Source organism: Pteropus vampyrus, unplaced genomic scaffold (assembly GCF_000151845.1).
Source record: "Pteropus vampyrus isolate Shadow unplaced genomic scaffold, Pvam_2.0 Scaffold472, whole genome shotgun sequence".
Classification (NCBI taxonomy): domain Eukaryota; kingdom Metazoa; phylum Chordata; class Mammalia; order Chiroptera; family Pteropodidae; genus Pteropus; species Pteropus vampyrus.
Window position 1 is genome coordinate 1,840,548 of NW_011889253.1, and position 9,605 is coordinate 1,850,152.

A 9,605-nucleotide genomic window follows, 5' to 3' on the forward strand; every position below is an offset into this window, starting at 1 on the left:
AAAATCCCACTTGATCATGGTGTATTATCTTTTTAATGTATTGCTGAATTCAGTTTGCTAATGTTTTGTTGAGTTTTTTGCATCATGTTCATCAGGGATATTGGCCTATAATTTTATTCTTTTATAATATCTTCGTCTGACTTTGGAATAAGGGTAATGGTGGCTTCATAAAGCAATTGTGGGAACCTTCTTACTTCTTGAATTTTTTGGAATAGTTTGAAAAGGATAAATGTTGATTCTTCTTTGAGTGGTGAAATTTGCCTGTGAAGCCATCTGGTCTAGGACTTTTGTTTGTTGGGAGTTTTTTAATTACTGATTTGATTTCACTAGTACTAATTGGTCTCTTTATATGTTCTGTTTCTTTTTGATTTACTATTAAAAGATTTTATATTTCTATCCATTCCTTTTATGTTGTCCTATTTGTTGGCATAAAATTTTTCATATTATTTTCTTATAAATCTTTATAAATCTGTGGTGTTAGTTGTCACCACTCCTCTTTAATTTTTGATTTATTTTATTTGAATCCTCTCTTTTTTTCTTGATGAGTTGGTTAAAGGTTAATTAATTTTGTTTATCTTTTCAAAGAATCAGATTTTGCTTTCATTGATATTTTGTTTTGTTTTAGATTCTAATTCATTTATTTCTGCTCTGATCATTATTATTTTCTTTACTGTACTATGGGCTTTGTTGTTCTTTTTCTACTTCCTCAAGGTATAAACTTAGAGTGTTTATTTGAAATAGTTCTTGTTTCTTGGAGTAGGCCTGTAATACTATGAATTGTCCTCTTAGAACTGCTTTTGCTGTGTCCCATAGATTTTGGATCATTACGTCACAATGACCCAAATGTTTTCATTTGTCTCAAGGTATCTTTTGATTTCTTCCTTGATCTCGTTAGCTCATTCATTGTTTAGAAGCATGTTATTTAGTCTCCATGTGTGTATGTGTCTGTGTGTTTCAGCTTTTTCTTGTAATTGATTTCGTTTCTTACCACTGCCATACAAGAAGACACTTGGTATGACTTCAACTTTCTTAAATTTACTGAAACTTGTTTTGTGACCTAACATGTGGTCTATTTTGAAACATGTTCCATGTGCACTTGAAAAGAATGTATATTCTGCTACTTTTAAAATAAAGTCTTCTAAAAATATCAATTAAATCCATCTGGTCCAGTGTGCCATTTAAGGCCACTGTTTCCTTTTTGATTTTCAGTCTAGAAGATATATTTGTTAATGTCAGTGGGGTCTTAAAGTCCCCTACCACGACTGTTTTGCTGCCAATTTCTATTTTTATGTCGGTTAGTATTTGCTTTATGTATTCATGTGCTTCTATTTGGGGCACATAAATGTTTGCAAGGGTTATAGTCTCTTGTATTAATTCCTTTATCATGAAATGTCTTTCTTTGTCTCTTATTATAGGCTTTGTTTTAAAGTTTATTTTGTCTGATATACTTTTTGCTTCCTCAGCTTTTTTTATTTCCACTTGCATAAAATATATTTTTCCATCACTACTTTCAGTCTAAAGTGGATCTCTTATAGATATCATACTATGGGTCTTGTTATTTTATACACTCAGCTATCCTATGTCTTTAGATTGGAGCATTAATTCATTTACACTTTAAGTGATTATTGATAGGTACGTAGTTGTTGCTACTTTATTACTCATATTTATGTTCTTCCCCTCCTCCTTCTTCTTCTTAAAGAAGTTCCTTTAATATTTATTTTAATACTAGTTTGGTGGTGATTAATTTCTTTAGCTTCTTCTTGTCTGGGAAGCTCTTTATCTCTTTTTCAAATTTAGGTGATAGTCTTGCAGAGTAGGGTAATATTAGTCATAGGTCCTTGCTTTTCATCATTTTGAATATTTCGTGCCAATTCCTTCTGGCCTGCAAAGTTTCCTTTGAGAAATCAGCTGGCAGTCTTATAGGATCTCCCTTGTAAATAAATGTTTTTCTCTTGCTCCTTTTAAGATTCTCTTTGTCTTTAACCTTTGGCATTTTAATTAAGATGTGTCTTGATGTAGGCTTCTTTGAGTTCATCTTGTTTGGGACTCTCTGTGCCTCCTGGGCTTGTATGTCTATTTCTTTCACCAGATTAGGGAAGTTTTCAGTCATCATTTCTTCTAGTAAGTTCTCAATTCTTTGTTTTCTCTCTTTCCCTTCTGGTATCCCTATGGCATGAATGTTGTTATACTTTATGTTGTCCGAGAGGTCCCTTAACCTAGCCTCAGTTTTTTTATTCTTTTTGCTGTTTCTATTGAATGGTTTCTGCTATTTTGTCTTCCAAATCAATGATTCAGTCTTCTGTTTTGCCTGATCTCCTTTTGATTCCTTCCAGTTTATTCTTCATTGCAGTTATTGTATTCTTCATTTCTGACTGGTCCTTTTTTTAATGGTTTCTATGCCATTTTTTTATGCTTACTATCTCATTGTTGAAGTTCTCACTAAGCTTTTAAAGCATACTTATGACCAGTGTTTTGATCTCTGTATCTGGTAGATTGCTTGCCTCCATTTAGTTTAGGTTTAGGTTTTTTTTTCCCCCTCCCCCCGCCCCCCTGGCATTTTCTCCTGTTATTTCATTTGAGACATGTTCTTTTGTTTTCTCATTTTGACTGCCTCTCTGTGTTTTTTTTTTTTTCGTATATTAGGTAAACCTGCTATGTCTCAGAGTCTTGGCAGGGTAGCCTTAGGTGTAGGTAGCTTGTGGGACCCATTTAGTTTAGGTTTAGGTTTTTTTTTCCCCCTCCCCCCGCCCCCCTGGCATTTTCTCCTGTTATTTCATTTGAGACATGTTCTTTTGTTTTCTCATTTTGACTGCCTCTCTGTGTTTTTTTTTTTTCTGTATATTAGGTAAACCTGCTATGTCTCAGAGTCTTGGCAGGGTAGCCTTAGGTGTAGGTAGCTTGTGGGACCCAGTTGTGCAGTATTTCAGGTCACCTATGCCAGATACTCCAGGAGTGTACCTTGTGTGCATCGTGTGTGCCCTCTTGTTATAGTTGAGCCTTGATTGCTGTTGGCATGTCAGTGGGTGGGATTGACCCTCAGGCTGAGTGGCTGTGATGATTGGCCATGACCACAATGAATAAGGTGTTGTGTGGGGGTGACCCCATGGAAGGAGTATTTGCCCCAGGAGTCTTGGTGATTTCTGAGACTACCCTTTGGGTGTGTTTCTTTTGGGCCTAATCCTGTGGTGCTCTGTTATTGTATAAAGCTGGCCACTGGGTGTGTTGGTTTTGGGGCCTCTTGGGAGAGGCTCCTGTGCAGGTCAAGGTCAATGCTGCCTGTGATCAGCCTGTGGCTACCTGATAGACTCTACAAAGTGATCCATGATTGTTGCTACCTGTGCTGGATCTGAAGGTACATGAGAGAGGCCACCCTATGAACAGAGGCTGACTGCCACCAGCACTTGGCCTGTGGTAGCTCAGAAGTAGGCCCAGAGTACCCTCAGGCCTACTGCCTCATGCTAGCTGCTGTTACATCTCAGCCACTAAAAGAGCCTCAGGCAGTATGCAAGTTGGATGAGGTGGCATCTTAGGGAGTCACCAGGATGGAGTGAGTCGTGTTCATCAGGTCAATGCAAATTCAGATTTACTCAGCAAAAGACTCAGGGTACACCAAGGTGGGCCGCCACCTGCCTGTGGCCCACAAATCCCCAGAGTTGTCCAGGAAATACTGTAGTGTGAGTTAACACTGGCTGCCTAAAAAAGCCTCTAGCTCTGCAAGAGCTGAGTGGTGTGGGGTCTCAGAGAGTCACCAGAGTCGTGTGAGTGGTGTTCACCAGGTTAGTGCAGATTTAGATTTAGTGATAATTCTGAGCCTGGGGCCACTCAAAAGGCTCAGAGCACATAGAGGTCAGCCACTGCTTGCCTGGAGCTCATGGACCCACCTGAGAGATATCTAAGAAAGTCTGCATTACATGCCAACACCACGTGTCCATGGGACACTGAAAAGTCTTTGGTGGTCCACAAGTTTAGTGAGACAGGGTCCTAAGGAGTCACCAGGGTAAAGCCAGTGGGTTTCATCAGACCAATGAAAATTCTGGTTTTGCAATATTCGGGGAGAGCTCAATACAGGAAAGATGGTGTCTGTTTACCAGCTACAGGGGAGGAGGCCTCAACACAGGGATAATAGTGGCTGTCCCTCAAGCCCTCGCCCTGTAGCCACTTAACTCAGTTTCTCCCTATGTGTCTCTAGCATCTTCCAAGTTACTGTCCCTCCGCTGAAGCCCAGGCTGAGTACCTGGGAGTTAGAGAGTCTGTGCACAGGCCCTTTAAGAGTAATACCTGGGTTTCTTTCAGGCTTTTTTTCTCACCCAGTTAGATGAAATCCTCGCTGATTTTCACAGCCAGATGTTGTGGGGGTTCCTTTTCCCAGCCTTGGTGCTTCAGCTCTTGAGCCCAGTGTGGGGCTGGGACCCCTCCCTCTTCAGGCGGAACCTCTGCAGCTGAGATATCCTTTCTGATTCTTTACCCCCACACATGGGTGTGAGACCAGCTTACTTCACCACTCTGTCCATCCTACTAGTTTTGACATGGCTTCTTTTTTATATCCTTAGTTATAGGAGTTATGTTCATCTAGTCTTCATATGGTTCTCCGAGTCGATTGTTCTATAATTTAGTTATAGTTTTAATGCAGTCATGGGAGGAGGCAAGCACAGCATTTTCCTATTCTGCCATCTTGACTGGAACCACAATTAACATTTTTAAACAGTCTCAAATGTACTGAAACACATCAGCAGAATCTATATTTTGATTCAATTTGTATTCTTGGGCTTATAAAAGCACAATTGTCAAACTTACAGCAAGAGTCTTTTCCTTATTCTACTTACTGCTTTTGTCGTCCACACATTAGAAATAAAATAATTGTCCAAAAAAAAAGTTTTTGGCATAGTACAACATAATTAAACCACACAGGGCACATAACTAGCTCTCTATATTTCCTATATTGTGGGTGTTTATTGTAGATACCAATATTTGTTTATATATTCTGTATTGTCTACATATAGTGCTAGAAATTATACTGAATGATGTAATTCTAATTATATTTGTCGATTTTTCCTCCATGCTCTAGATCCTAATATTTGACCAATTAATCATCTCGCTGTTGAAGTCTTCAATGTCATCATCATATCATTATCATCAGCTACTGCTGCAAGTACAGCCATTCCTGATAAGTTTAGCCCCTTTCTTCTTGGTGGATCCCTTGTTTTGTTTCTCTTTCCCATATGCTCAGGAAAAGTGACCCCTTTCTCAGCCTCAAGAGAGTGACTCATGACAAGTCCTAATCTATCATGCTCATTCCATTCCACTCCCCGACCACTGCCATCTATCGATTGTTCTAGGTATGTACGTAAGACTGATTCATCATCCTAAGTGAATTTCATTTCAAAGACACCGTATTGTGACATTTTGAACAAGAAACATCACGGCTCTCTCAAGGAGTTTATTACTTAGTTGGTAGACAAAATGTGTACATGAAAAAAATAATAAAATATAAGTCAGTAATAATGCTAAATATCAAATAAAATTTACAGATAATAAGGTTTATAGAAATGAAAACAGGGAGAGATTACTAACCTTGGAAGCCCCCTGTAAAAATGTGTTGCTGATTTGGAAATAATTATTTTATTTATATTGATAAAATGAATGTATAGGCTGCAAATTGCTGTGAGCAAGGAATTAAAGTTATGGAATAAATAAACTCTGAATCTTTATTCACTTATTTATTTTATTATTGTTTTTTTTTTATCTTTTAGGCAAGGCAACCCTTGGTTTATCTCACAGATTGCAAGGATCTTGTCATCTTACAATCCCTTATTATTTTTTTTTTTTTATGTTTTACGCCTACAGCACCTGGTCTTCCTAGGTGATCTCCCATCCAAGTACTAACCAGGCCTAACCCTGCTTAGCTTCTGAGATTAGACAGAATCAGGCTTGTTCAGGGTAGCATGGCCATAGACAAACTCTGAATCTTTAAAGAGACTTGAAACCGTAAATCAGCAAAACCAAATGGTGTCCATGAAGGTACTTGTGTAGCAATCATTTGTCAAAAAGTGACCTGGCTATATATGCAAAGCTGTTTTCTCTGTTATGTAAAGAAACAACGTTTTTAGAATTTAGTTTTCCATTTAAAGAAAATGCATACTCATTAAAGAAAATTAGAAAAGGAAAGTTGAAAGAGAGAAAAATACATCGTTTATATTTCCAATCTTAGCATTTTCATATCTATTCTAGTTTATTGTTTGTATGCGTGTGTATTTATTTTTCTTCTGAATGAGCTTTGTGTGATCAATGTACAATTTTTTAAACCACATCGTTTTAGTAAGCTAACTGTCCAGTACTGTTTTGTAAGAAACAAGTCTCATTACCTCATCCCTTGGATCTTTTCTGAGCATCTGGCCCTCTCCTAAATATCCAAAGAAGACAGTGCAGTGGAGATGAGAACAAGGCCACCTAATGAGATTTTAAAAGAATGTAATATGACATCTGGTTGCCAGAGAGAGTTTTAGCATACGAAAATATCCTGAAGGAAATGAACATTTGAGTTAGATACTTGAAAATACAAAGTGCTGAAAACACCAATAATAGTAATTTAGTATCTGACCAACTTAAATGGATTTTTTTGTTGTGTCCATTAGGTTGATTGTCTACACCAAGAGAGTGATTTTCCTTTGTCTTAAACACACACACAAACACACACCCTCACACAAATGTATTTAGTCATGCCTCTCTCAAGGGAGCTGGCTCTCTAACCAAGGCAAGGGTATGCTAAGTATGGGAAACATTTGTCAGGTAATTAAAACTGCTTGTGGGAGGGACTTCACAGCTAACTGGCTTTAAAATTTTTCTTTTCCAAATTGAGAAAACAAAACACCTGTGAGGGCAAACTAAATAAAAATGGGCTCAAAACAATGTTAAATGAACGTTCAAAAACACTTAAAAGTCAAGAAGTTTTCAAACGCAGTGTGAACTTGGCTGTTTTCTTGTGTGACTTTTAGCTGTTAAAGAAATAATTTGCAAACAGCCACATAGACCGGGTAGGGGTTACATAGCTGAAAATTCAGTTGCTTTGAAATAGGCCTACTTGATGAAAATAATTATGAAGCCAAAATGCTGCTCCTACAGATCCATGTGTGAAAAATCAGAGTGTACATAACCACACACGATGCTTCTGTTTTATTTCCAAGAAATTCATTCGGGACTTTTCAGTCCATTTTTCCTTAGCATTTCATCTAGAAAAGAGTAATTAGTACTGATCTGTCTTATATAAACATTTTGTTTAGCAACTTTGGGTTTTGAACGAAAAGAAGAATATTAAAAGCCAGCATGTGCTAGGTTTTTTGTTAATAGTCTTTTGTGGTATGTCCTTCTGACACATTTCAAATGGGCATTTGTTAGATAAAATACATCATTGAGTTTGAAAAGATAGTCACTCCTTTAATTACAAAGTTTGGGAATTTGACTTGATTTTAAAATGCTAGAGATTTTAATAATACCATGAAACGAAATACCTTAGGATTCTAGGAATACACAGACGAAATAAAAATCCTTCACTCTGTAAGGATTTTACCATTTAAGACTACTGGATAATTTGAAAAGTTACCTGAGCCATGCTTCTTTGCACAAGTAAAGAGTTCTTAGTACAAGAAAAAGGCAGTCACATTCTCTTTAATCGTGTGAGGAAAAGAAGGGAAACAATTTGAGATAGCATTCTTTTTCATACTGTAATGTGTGTTCTGTATGTGGCCACTTTCTATAAGAACATGCGTGCTTGGGGCTTTGTGTGAGTGCTGTCTTCTCCTCACTTATGTTTGTTAATTCTCTGCCTGAACTGTGACATTAGTTATAACCCTGAGCACTATAAGGGCGTCTTTAAATCAGTGTCCTGGCTTTTTCTTTTAAAAACACATCATTAAATAACATTCAAATTACTGAATGTGTCTTCAGGCTTGGAAGATTAAAGATCTTTTCTATGACCCTGTAAAATGTAGGGAATCAATTAGAGATAGAGAGAAAGATGTACGAAGTTAGGACAATCAAACCCAAGAAAAATCCTTAAATGTCTTGAGCTAACGAAAATTGTGTCAGCTTCATTTTGAATCAAATACTGGTGTTTCAATTTTATAGTATAAACTTTTAATAGTCTCAAGCCTATATTATCATCTAGTGGACCCTCTAAAAGTATGATCATTGCTCAATCACCTAAAAGTGGCAACACTTCAGCTTTTGAGCCACAAGTCTTGGGTTGGAATTTAGATTGTACCATAAATTGGCTGGGTGACTTGGGACAAATCATTTACTCTCTCTGAAACTTTCTTTTCTTATCTAGAAAATAAAGATAGTCACATTAACTTAACAAGGTTGCTTTATAAATTAAATGTGATAACAAAGAGCTAGTATAGTGCCTGCCACATAATAGGTATACTACAAGTGTTTATCTCCTTTATATTAGAATGATTTTTTCCAGCTTTATCAAAATGTAATAGACAATTAGTTGCTCATATTTACATTGTACAATTCAATGAGTTTTTAAATTATATTTGGCATACAATAATATACCAGTTTCAGTAGTACAGCCTAGTGATCAGAGATCCACATAACTTGCAGTGATCACCCCACTAAATCTAGTATCCCTCTACTCCCTTACACATTTATTACAGCATTGTTAATCATCTTCCCCATGCTACATGCTACATCTCCATGTCTATTCTGCAGATAACAATTTGTACCTCTTAATCACCTTGTATTTTTTTTGTCGTCCCCCAATCTCTTCCCATCTAGAAGCCCTCAAAATACTTTCTGTATCTGTGAGTTTATTTCTGTTGTTGTTGTTGTTGTTGTTGTTGTTGTTGTTGATTTTGTTATTTAGATTCTACATGTACATGAAATCATGCAATATTTGTCTTTACGCAACCCATTTCATTCAGTGTCCTCTAGGTCCATCAAGTCCATATCTTTTTCCATCCCCTTCCTTTTAGTCTGTGTATCTCTTTTAATATGAAGTGAGTCTCTTGTAGGCAGCATATGTAGGGGTCTTGTTTTCTTATCCATTCAACCACTCTGTCTTTTGGTTGGAGATCTCCATTTTTTTTCCATTTGAGAAACCTGTTGATAAGAATGTAGTTATTACCACTCTTTCTTCATGTTTTTGATACATGATTTTTTTCTTCTTAAAGAAGTCCCTCCAACATTTCCTGTAATACTGGTTTGGTGATAATAAATTCCTTTAGCTTATTTTTGTCTGGGAAGCTCTTTATCTGTCCTTTGGCTCTAAATGATAGTTTTGCTGGATAAAGTGTTCTTGGATGTAGATCCTGAGTTTTCATCACATCGAATATTTTATGCCAAACCCTTTTGTCCTGCATGGTTTCTTTTGAGAAATTGTCCGCCAGGCTTATAGGTGCTCCCTTGTAGGTAACTAACTGCTTTTCTCTTGCTGCTTTTAAGATTCTTTCTTTGTATTTAAATTTTGGCATTTTAATGATGATGTATCTTAGTGTGGGCCTCTTTGGGTTCCTCTTTCTGGGACTCTGAGCTTCCTAGGGTTGTATGTCTATTTCCTTCACCAGGTGAGGGAAGTTTTCCATCATTATTTCTTCAAATAGCTCTTC

The 9,605-nt window shown here is 36.9% G+C and overlaps 1 pseudogene; it reads right to left on the minus strand.

Annotated features, from left to right (window-relative positions):
- Positions 1 to 5,835: 5,835 nt before the first annotated feature.
- Positions 5,836 to 5,954, minus strand: LOC111732607 (annotated as a pseudogene).
- Between the last annotated feature and the right edge of the window lie 3,651 nt (positions 5,955 to 9,605).